The sequence below is a fragment of the Phodopus roborovskii genome, unplaced genomic scaffold (assembly GCF_943737965.1).
Source record: "Phodopus roborovskii unplaced genomic scaffold, PHOROB, whole genome shotgun sequence".
Classification (NCBI taxonomy): domain Eukaryota; kingdom Metazoa; phylum Chordata; class Mammalia; order Rodentia; family Cricetidae; genus Phodopus; species Phodopus roborovskii.
Window position 1 is genome coordinate 932410 of NW_026125264.1, and position 11849 is coordinate 944258.

The 11849-nt window shown below is 43.3% G+C and overlaps 1 protein-coding gene across 2 annotated transcripts in view; it reads right to left on the bottom strand.

Moving 5' to 3' along the window:
• Raly (RALY heterogeneous nuclear ribonucleoprotein) overlaps positions 1-11491 on the bottom strand; it is an 82860-nt gene extending 71369 nt beyond the window's left edge. Inside the window, exon 1 of one of the 2 annotated variants that reach the window (XM_051192632.1) lies at positions 11366-11465. The gene's annotated coding sequence lies outside the window, so the exon portion shown is untranslated. Of the gene's footprint in view, positions 1-11365 lie in introns of both variants that reach the window. The other variant, XM_051192624.1, reaches the window with a different exon arrangement.
• Between the last annotated feature and the right edge of the window lie 358 nt (positions 11492-11849).

The window sequence follows — 11849 nt, forward strand, 5'->3', positions numbered from 1 at the left end:
TCAAAAGCTGACTAATGTTTAACATTGGGGAACAGCCAGGACCATCTATTTCTCCCAACCAGGTAATATAAGGTACATTTTCTAATATTTGCTCATAGAACAAAGAAGAAAGGCTCTAAGACATGATCTATGTTCATGCTAGCCTTCAAAGTGATTTGGTAAAACTACAGAGAATAAACACCCAGCAAGGTTCCATTGGCAGGATAAAAGCTAACAAAGAAATGGTCATTTTTCCCTGAGCAAATACACAAGCGATAGGTAAGTCAAGACTGGAATCTTTAAAGTCTCACTATTTCCTTTCCTCCTCTACTTTAAAAAAAAAAAAAAAACAAATCCTCTACATACATGGGAAGATGGAATTTTGGCTGAGAAAATAGCCTCACAAGCTGACCTATAGGCAGTCTGTAGGGCATTATCTGGATTAATGATAGATGCGGGAAGGCCCAGCTCACTGGGGTGATGAAACTCTTGTGCAGGTGGTCTTAGACAGAAAAGAAAGCAGGCCTGGGGCTGGAGAGATGGCTCAGCAGTTAAAAGCACTTGTTATTTTTGCAGAGGATCTGTGTTAAGTTCCCAACACCCACACAGTGGTCCATAACCATCTGCAAGTCTTTCACTCTCTCCTGATCTCCATGCATACATATACACGCATATACATACATATACACGCAAGCAAAACAGTCATACACAAAACATTATATATTTGGTTTGTTGAGACAGGGTTTCTTTTTGTGTAGTCCTAGCAGTCCTGGAACTAAAAAGCAGAGAAATCAGGCTGAGCAAGCTATGGGAGCAAGGCGGTAGGTTCCTCTGTGACCTCTGTATCAGTTCCTGCCTTCAGGTTCCTGCCCTGGCTTCCTGGGTAATGGACTGAAGCTATAAAAGTAGAAGGAAAGAAAGGATTTACTTTAACTGAGAAAAAGTATTTGCATGTTGCGTCTGGATAGAGTCTGGGGAATAGAGTCCGGAAATAGAAATACTGGCATTTAATCAATTATAAGCAGAGTCAGTCAGAATATTAGAAACAAGGAGCATCTCAAACAACATTCACTATCCTTATACTATAAGACCAACCAAGCTTAGACATTCAGGTGATTTCTCTTGATTATAGAGACTGGCTCAGATACTCTTGCTCACCACTACAAACCAAAGACTTCTCTTCCTATGGAAACCCCGGCCAGTTACCCATTACTTCTGACAAATGACTCAATGGATTCTTCACTTTAAAATGCCTCACCATTTTACTTTCTTGTGTACTTTTAGTAACATTACCTAATTTCCCCCTTACATGGTAAGGAAAGCAAGACATAGAATATTAACCCCACCTTATAAATGAGAAAATGAAGCTCAGTAATAAAAAATGTTTTCCCCTGTCCCAAGTTTCGCTGTCCAAGACACTACCTACCTCATTATGTGTTTTTATCTACCCACAGAGAATATAACATCACTGAAGACCAAAGAGTGCCTCAATGGTCTCTAGTTTGGCCCACTATCTTCAACATTATCACTAATCTTCAAGGGTTGACAAAGGCATACTTTTTAATCTTTTTGAAAAAAATATTTTAAATATTTATTTTTTAATTTATTATTGTTTCTTATGAATATTTTTCTTGCATGCTCGTGTACCACTTTCATGCCTGGTGCCCAGAGGCCAGAAAAAGGCACTGAATCCCCTGGAACGGGATTATTTAGACAGTAGTGAACCACATGTGGGTAGTGGGACTCAAACCAGGTCTTCTAGAAGAACTCTGTTCTTAACCACCAGGCTATCTCTTGGAGGAGAGGTGGGCAGGGAAGAGAAAGAGTTCTAGTTCTCTCCTTAAACCTTTACATTGGTAGCAATTTAGAATACCAAGCTTGTACAGTTACACACTGAACTATCTCAAGAACCCACTTAGTCCTTTAAACCCCTCAGGCAATGCTAGGTTATTGGAAAAAATCATGACCACAATACACTAACCTAAGTAATTTTCCTCCCTTTAGAGAAAGGAGTTTTTCAAGATAAAGGGAACCTCCATGTTCTTTCCATTTCTATTTCCATTTTTTAGGACTCCAGCAGCAAAGCAGTCAAAGAAGGCAGTCACAGTGATGGGCTTTGAAAATCAGTTAGTAAACTACAAATTGATCAAATTCCAAATAACTACTGCAAGCAAAACAGACACACACACACACACACACACACACACACATAGTATTAATTCATTCAGTATGAAACTTATGTCTTGTTATTTTAAACTCAGAAGAAAGATAATCTTTCTAGAAGCCAGCCAAAGAAGTGATCTAAGTTAGAGAAGGTGCTAGGTGGATGGCTGGACCTTCAACAAGATTAGTGTTCTCCCCTAAGCTAATGCTCTTGACTTTAGTTGCTAGGAACTAGACACATTACATATGGACACATTCGACACGAAAGATCAACAACTGGGTAACAGGCAGAAGAAAAGGAGAAGGGAAGAAAATAACAAAAACAAATCAATACATTAGAAGCCAAATAACCAAAACCAAAGCCCCTTTCATACTAGTATTATCCACCAATGATGCTAATGCCAATATGAACTTATAACTCCAGTATTTGGGCCAGAGAAGCAAAGACAGGAATGGGATACAAATTGCCATTGTTTTTAATTTTATTTTATTTAGGGAGTGTGTGTACAATGTTCTCACCATAATGCCCATGTGGAGGTCAAAGGATAATCTGCAGGAGGGAGCTCTTTACCACAAGTGGATCCCAGGAATCAGACACAGGTCATCAGGCTTAGCAGCAAATTTCTTTATCCAGCAGTCAGTCATCTAGCTACCGATTTCTTTACTTGTTTCCCTCCCAGTATTGAAAAATAACTGCAGATAGAAATCATGTCTTACTTAGTTTTTATGTTCTTTACTAGGAAAATACACAGTAGGCACACAAATTGCTACAAAGACTAGATGAGCATAGGGATGGAAGATAGGCTGCTGTGATTTCCAAACGATCATTGTATTACACCATCAAGGTAACACAGTAACCCTATTTACAACCCTAACTATAAAAGAGCTATTTTAATTGATGTGAAAAATTAATTTAAGGTGAGGTTTTAAGGTTTTAAGAAAAGTTATTTTTGTGTTCCACTGATTCATGCACAGCCCTTATTATATTGACTTATACTGACAGCACCATTCCTCAGAAGAACGGAGGTCCAAAGCCTGAAAATGGTCTGTCTGTGGGAAGAAGCAACATTTGACTTCTCAGTATAGCATGATCAGACCTAACACAAGGAAAACCTAGACCTACAAAACGATGAGTTACAAAAATGACCCTTTTAAATCTACTGCTGGGCTTGCTTTCACTAGCACAAAGAATTACAAAGCAAACTAGACAAACAGAAAAAGAAAATTTATGCAAACATCACCTTTAACTAAGCTTACTAAAATCTTTAATAAACAGGAGACAGCTAAATACCAAATAAATGTCTTCAGGATGAAAAACAGGATGAAAAACTGGCCAAAAACATTGAGCTGCTAAACTTGGCCCTCTAAAAGAGAATATATATTTGGAGTAAACCAATCATTCTTGGCTTGACAAACTGAACTACTTATTCTCTAAGGATGTCATTTCAAGGTCCAGGTGTCTTGAAATAGGGGTACCTACCTCATAAAGCTAAAGCTCTGCAAAAATGCTTTGTTTGGGAGCTAAGCATGGTGGCACACACTTTTAATCCCAGCACTGAGGAGACTGAGGCAGATGGAACTCTGTGAGTTAGAAGCCAGCACACTCTGCCTAGTGAGGTCCAGGACAGCCAGAGCATAGAGACCCTACCTCAAAAATAAAAAAACAACAACAAAATGTTTTGGAGCTAGTATTTTCCACTCCTACTGTTTCTACTTTCCTTTCATTATGTGATTTTTCAGATAGTTTGTCACATATTTAAATTTAATGTTCTATATGGTCTTAGTTTCCTAAGGTTGTCCCACAGGACTTCAGCTCCAAGATTATAATGGAACTCAGCACATGATTTGGTAAATTAACCTCATATTTTTTTTCAGCAATCTGTCTACTCTTAAAAAGCAATATCCATCTGTTTATAAAGTAAAAAGTTAATTTGATGATCCCAGAATTTAACTCTTGAGATATTTTTTAATGCTTTAGGTAAACCCTTCTTCCAGAGAAAAATTCCTAAACCACTTCCATAAAACTATAGTAGAAATTTATTCCAAGCCAGGCAGTGGTGGCACACACCTTTAATCCCAGCATCCAGGAGACAAAGGCAGGCACATCGTTATGAGTTACAGGACAGCTAAGGCTACACAGAGGAAATACTGGTTGAGGGGTGGGGGTTGTCTCGTTCAAAGCCAGCTGGATGGCTCAACTAGCCAAAGTACCTGAAAATGCAGAGCCTGATGACATGGTCAGATCCTCAGAACCCAGAGTGACCTCGACTCACAGAGATCCTCCTGAATCTGCCTGGCTCAAGTGTTCTTCTAAGAAATAGAATCTACAAAAAGGGACCACATCTCACCTTCCTCTTTTTCTTCCCAGAAGGTACAGCACACATATAATACAAAACCAATTATAAAATGACAAGAAACTTAACATGGAAGAAAAAGGAAGCGCCATGGAAACAATGAGAAAAGTTAACAATGATACCTGGGCACAGTCCTATGTATTTACCTAAGGGGAAAGAGGAAGGGACCTCCAATCTTGTTCTGTCACCATTTCCTATGTCTAGTCTTTGGGCCTTTATAGACTCTCAGGAACCTCCTGAATTAGTTTATGAAGAAAACAAAATCAGTCAACGAAAACAGCCTGTTGAAGCCAATACTCTTAGGATCAAAGGAACAGACCAGATAATCCTCAGGCTGCTAATCATCCAATTTGCAACTCTCTCTGCCCTAACTATCTGTGAACTGCGCCCTGAACAAAGATCTCAATTTTTTCCTTTTCTCTCCTTAACACAAAGCACTCGTGTGAAAGCCCTCTTGCTATCTCCTCCCCTATCTAACCCCTAACACTGCCTAAGATTTCTGGGAGGGAAGTGCCTCTCCTGGAGATATAGTGTCTAAATTATTTAGTCATAAAATGTTACTGCTACAAGGGATCTTTGTTATTCAGATGAACAAACCTGAACATTTGCCACCTAATAGAAAGTCTGGAAAACAGGTCTCTAGACTCCTATCCCTAATAAAAACAGTCCCTGATACAGTCCTATCCTGTCCTGTCCTGCTCAATCCCACCATCCTCTCCTCTCCCACACCCAGTTGCTATTATCGAAGTCACTAAGATCTGTTGCTCTTCTAGAAATGGAAGAGCTCCTTGGGCTCCTTTACTCATTTTTTGTTTTTCTGGTGCCTAGCTAAGGTGACAATACTTGTAGAGCAGCACACTGAGTGTTACAAGACGTTGACTAGAGAAAATATAAGATTATCCCGGCTTAATAAAAGCAGTCTTTCTCTGCAGCTATATAGAATCTACATGCCTAGCAACCAACATTTCCTTTTCCAAAACTAGTGTTTGCATCACACAGTTAGGCCAGTGGTTCTCAACCTTCGTTTTAATACTTTGACCCTTTAATACAGTTCCTCATACTGTGGTGACCCCAACCATAAAATTATTTTTATTGCTACTTCATTAACTAATTTTGCTTCTGAGTGGTGTCTCAGTTCCTAAGACTATTAGAAAATACTATTTATGATAGTCATGATCCACAGGTTGAGAACTGCTTGTTTGGCCAAATTAGATTTTTGAAGTCATACTAATCCCCATCTCCCTTCACCAATGTCTGATACAGAACTGGTATCTATAACAGAGATTAATGAAAGCAGATAAATTCTCACCCTTCCTTTCTATATTCCCTGTTTTGGTTTCCACTTAAAACCTCATCTAACTGGATAGTGGTGGTGCACGCCTGTAATACCAGAACTCAGGAGACAGAGGCAGGTGGCTCTCTGAGTTCCAGGTCAGCCTGGTCTACAGAGTGAATTCCAGGACAGCCAGAGCTGTTAAACAGAGAAATTTTGTCTCAAAAAAAAAAAAAAAAAAAAATCTATATGACAGATTAAAATGTGAATGTGCTTCTTTCCATATTCTCCATTCCAACAATCTTTTTCTTATTATTTGGTCCCCTTTTTTCATGTATACATAATCTACAGTTTTTGTCATCTGAAACACCAGAATCTTGGGCCAGTGATACTGCACCTGGCTTACTGTACTCACAGTGCTCTAGCTCTCAGTCTACTCCGCTAGAAAATTACCAGAGATAGCATCCACAAGATGCACAAAGTCATAGACACCCCCATACTTCAAGATAAGGTCCAATGTCCTGCACAGAGTCAACAGTGCCTTTCTGTGAGCTGACTTCTACTCTGCCTACTTTGCCAGTCCTGTTATCACCACATCCACTCAGCTGAGGCTTTACACTTAACCTGAGAATCTTGAGAAATACATTTAATTCCCAAGATGCTTTCCTCACCTACAGGATGGCAATAATTTTAGCTACCTCTCAGGAAGAAGCTAACAAATGTTAAATGCCTACAACTGTACCTAATACAGTAAGTAAACAAAAGTCTCATAACTTTATTACCAACTCTAGAATTACTGTTCTTTCTGCCTTGAATTTTCCTGTCACTGTGGCTCCCCAAATTTCATTTTCCTGGCTTATGTTTAGGCCTAGCCAACTTCTCCAAGGATGCCCTCTTGACCCAACAACAAGGCTAGGTTAGACGTTTATCCCTCAATGCTTTCAAGGTCCTGTCCTTGTCACAATACTTCTCATATGCCTGTTTCTTTGCATGACTAAATGTACCCAAATCCTCAAGCCTAGTATTATGTTTAGTAAATGCCTCAAAACTAGTTTATGCAGGCTGGCATCATCAGTGATGCTTCTTGTAACTCCAAGCTGAGGAGAAGAAGTACCAAGTTCTAAGACAGCCTTAGCTACATAGTAAAATCCTTCCTCAAAAAAAAAAAAAAAAAAAAAAAAAAAAAAAAGTTGTTTTAATTCAGTAAATGAAAAAAATTTCCAATACCTGGGTTCAACTCCCACCACCCACATGGCAGCTCACAACTATCTGAAACTCCAGTTAATATAGGGAAGCTGACATCATCTTCTGTCCTCCTTAGGCAATGCATACACATGGTACACAGACATATATGCAGACCAAACACCCATACACATAAAATAAAGACTAATCCACGTTTAATCTCAAGCACCACATTATAAAGGGGGGGGGGGAATGGCACTTTATCAAACATACTATTCAACACACTGACTTTAGTATATAGGCAATATGGGTTATGAGATTTAGAGCACAACATAACCATGTTCATTGTCCTAGTCCCCATATCTGGAACACTCCAGTGCTCTAGCTCAGTCTACTCCACTAGAAAATTACCAGAGATAGCATCCACAAAATGCCCAAAGTCATAGACACCCCCATACTTCAAGATAAGGTCCAATGTCCTGCCAAATTACTATCAGACAAAATTCCAGCCAACTTTCATAAATATAAAAATCTCATACAAGACACAGAAACAGATTAACCAAAGTGAATTTTGAAAGGCTCAATGTAACCCTAACCCCACCCCAACCACCTACAGCAGTGAGGATCCATAAAATCACCTAAGACTCTAGGCTCCAAATTCTAATCCTTTCTGTGTGCCTTTATGGAAAGAGGGACACAAAAGGGGAGCTTGTCATTGAGGTAATTAATCCACCTAATCAGCTGACAAATTTAATCCAAGCTGCTGTCATAGTCTGCTATTCCTGATCACTACTACTGTATACCAAACCCTGAATGGCCAAATAAGCATGCACAGAGACTACGGAGTAGTCTGGGTTCTAGTTCAAGGGTAGAAGGTCTCCCTCTGAAAACACAGGGCTAGCATAATTCCAGAATTGGCTTCTGCAATAAAGCTTAAACTGTAGTGTGGAGAAGGGGGCTTTGCCAGAGACACAACCAAGCCTAGATTCCTGCTTTAGGGACATCATTCTCTGCCACAGATGAGAACTAGTGAAAGATTTTAGTTTGCAGAGCAAGGATGTAGGAAAGGGGCAGAAGAATAATTCTTGCAAGTGGAATATAGAAAATCATAAAGAATGGACATTGACATGGGAGGAAAAGACAGAAATTATGAGAACAAGAAAGTTACTATGGTGATGGGGCTAATGGTTATATGCTAGACTGATCTTGTTAAATGGGGCTAGTTACAGCCAAGAGAAAGCCAGAGTATGAAAAAAGTTTCTCATAGGTCTTGGCCCACAACAAGGAAATAGGCCCCCCAACCCTGGAACAAATGATTCCAGATGAACAGCCCTGTCTGGGTCACTCCTGCCCAACGGACAGTCTGGGGACTTTCCAAGTCATTCTATGGTTTATCCTTTGAATAAGAACAGGTCATACCTGGGTGATCTCTCAAACATGAGATCATACTTTGTAATCAATCACCTTATGCCCCATGTATGCGGAGTGTGGTCTTTCTCTATAAAAAGAGAGCCTGAACCCTTTGGGAGTGTGTGCAGCTTTCCCTGAGATCACTGACACCAAGTGAACTCATTCAACAAACACCTCTTGCTTGTTGCATCTTGGTGTTTGTGTCGCAGGGCTCTCCCACTGGCTCTCCCATCAGGACCCCAGAATTGGGGTCCAACACTAGTATATCGTTCTGTATTTACCAAACACTGAAATGAAGGCAAAAAATGCTAGCTTTGGCAATCACAGAAGGACAAAGATTGAATTATGTCACTTCACCATGAAGGTTCTAGGGTAGTCAAATTTACAGTAGAAAACAGAATGATGTTTGCCAGTAATCTTCAACAAGAAATCTTTGACCAAGACAGTTTCAGTTGGGAAAGGTAAGGTAATTTGGGATGTCAGCTGTACAACAATGTAAAATATACTTACTCCCATAGAACTGCACACTGGAAAATTGTTGCAATGCCAACTGTTTAAAATATCACATACATGTATGACACCACAGTTTCTAAAAGGATCTAATTTTACTGTCTACAGAGTAAATCCAGCTTGGCCAATTACATGGGCCTAGGCAAGTGATGTTGCCTTTCTTTAAGCCTGTTTCTTCTGTAAAGCAGGGATAATACTTAGTTCATAGATTGTTGCAAGGATCAAATGACATGGTCCACTAATAATCTTTAGACCTATCACTAATAGATGTTAGCTATTAATACTGCAACAAGCATTTTCACAATCATTTTCTTGTCTCCACAGCATCCTATGAGACTTGACACATAAGGAAACAGACTCAAAGGGCCACAAGGAATGGCTCAGCTCCTTGTACAAGTCAACACCAGTTAAATCCTGTGATCCTAAAGCAAAGTCCTATTCTGTTTCTACTGCCTGACACTACAAAGGCCTGCAAACTAGTTCACACTAAACTAGAAGTCAAGTAACACAACACTTACAGAAGAGTACCTAAACCATTAGGAAACTAAAACAAATGTGTTAACTTAAAATACAGATACCTGCTCTTTAGACATGGGGCACAGAAAGTGGCTGAGACCACACAAGGTCTTTTGAGAGGACAAATAACCTGAAACTCCTGATCTTGAGGCCTGAAAAGGTAGTTCATATTCAACAAATGACAACGTATTGGGAGGGGGGAAACTAGACTGAAAGAAAGGCTACTGGGAATTCTAGTAATCACCAAGGTAGTCTTCTTTAGATAACCTTTTTCCCCTTTCAAGGATCAGTTAAAAGCAAAGAAGGGGTGATCTATTGAGCCATTGACCTATATTCTATCACTACTAAATATAGAATCTTATTTATTTATTTATTTATTGTTTTCTGAGACAGGGTTTCTCTTTGTAGCTTTGTAGACCAGGCTGGCCTGGAACTCAGAGATCCATCTGCCTCTGCCTCCTGAGTGCTGGGACTAAAGGTCAGCACTACCACTGTCCAGCTTTAAAGCTAGAATCTTAAGGATGCAGCACAGCAATCCTACCAGTCGGGGAAGAACTAATGCAAACAAGAGAGCTTCAAGACCCGGCTCTGTCTGATTTTCCAGATGATCCCCACAACCAATATCAAACTCACGGCCAACAGAAAACAATTGCCAAAGTTCATTTTAGTTCACTTTAACCCCTCTAGGCCTCAATGGGAAACCAAGAAAAATAACAGTATTTGAAGGCAAGGAGTTGAGGCAGTTACCTTGAGCTACCTACACCCCTGACCTTTCCAACTAAGATCATGGAGAACATACAAGATTTGAGGTTGGGGGAATAGGGAGACGTGCAATAAAGCAAAAGGTGGACTCGCGGTCCTTAAGCTCAGAACTTCATTTAAGATCTCTGAATAACGTCTAACCACACCACCAGCAAAACAAATTCATCCTAATCACCTTTCCCTCAGAGTTCTGATAGCAACAACAGAGGACTTTATCTGTGGCAGATGGGTCAATGTCTCATGGAGGAACCCGGAGTTAACTACATGGTGTCAATCCTAACGGTAAATCAAAATGCCCTCTGAACAAGAAATAAGTAACAGTAACTAACAGCTTTGCACTCCTATGGCTATTTCATTTCTCTGCAACCAGATTTCTGCACCTTTGAGTAAGGACAACTCTGGAAGACCGCTGTGGACACGAGGTGATACATTCACGAAGTTCCTGGGTCAGTCTAATGGAACGTTACCTGTTGGCATGTAATTCTGCCATGTACTAACACCCTCCCTGAATTCACTAACACACACCCTGCGGGGCTGTGTCCCTTCTTGACCCCATTTCACCCCAGAAAAAACTGAGGCTCGGTCGCGAAGAGGACTGGAGCAAAGTGTGGGACCCAGTCCCAGTTCGAGGGCTGGTCGTCCCCTCCAGCGCCCCAGGTGACAACGACCAAAGGACAGGCGAGGGTGGCGAGCGAGGCTCTCAAACCAGTGGGGAGGGGGAGGAAGGACCAGTTCTGCGCGCTTAAGAGATCCCAAAGACCTGGCCCGGGCCGGAAAGCCGGAAGAGTCCGGGTCCCCGAGCGAGGCCAGGGCCAGGGCCAGGCCCCAGCCCGCCCGAGGCCTCCGGGCGCAACCTCCGCTCCCTCCCCTCCTCCCCTCGCCGGGCGGGGCGGGGCGCGAGCACAAAAGACTCCAACTTCCGAGCGGGCTCCGGCCCACCCCCAACTCCTGGCCCCGGCCCGGCCTGCTGACCAGAGGCAAGCCGCGGACGCCAGGCGGCCAGGACGAGACGCCCCGGGGCGGCGGGCCTGGGAGGGGAAGCCCAGAGGGAGGGGGCCGAGAGTTACTCCGGCTTCCAGGACTCCCGGCACCGCCGAAAGAGTTTCTAAAAATAGGCAACGGCCCGCCTGAGGCGCTGAGGAGCGAAGAGGCACAAGGAGCGCCCGCCCGCCCGCCCGCCCGCACTCCTCCCGAGCGGCCCGCGGCCCCCACTCACCCGCGCTGAGGTCTGGAGGGAGCCGCGAGGCGCGGAAGGCGACGGCGCGGCCGCTCTCGGAGGGCGGGCGGGAGGGAGGGAGAGGCGGCCCCGGCCGCCGCGTGAGGAGCGGGAGCACACGCGCGACAGTCGCCACCGCTTCCGCCCCCTCGGCTCCCCTCGGCTCCGCGCCCTGCGCCGCTCGCGCGCCCCGCCGCACTGACAGAGGCGCGAGCCCCGCAGCCACGAGTCCTTCTCTCGGCCGCCACCACTCGGGCGCGCGCGGGGAGGGGAGGGAAGGACAGGCCTCGGCACGCGGCCTGCCCGCCGCCTCGGCTCCGGCCCGGGTCTCGTCGGCGTCGTCCCGGACGGATCGCGCCACCGGAGCCACCCGAGCGCTCGATCGCCAGCGCCGCCCTGCGCGGGCCCCGCTCTCCCCACGCGTGGGCTGCCCGCGCACCCCTGCGCCCGGCTTTGGAAAGGTCCCGAGCTTCGGCGCGGAGAG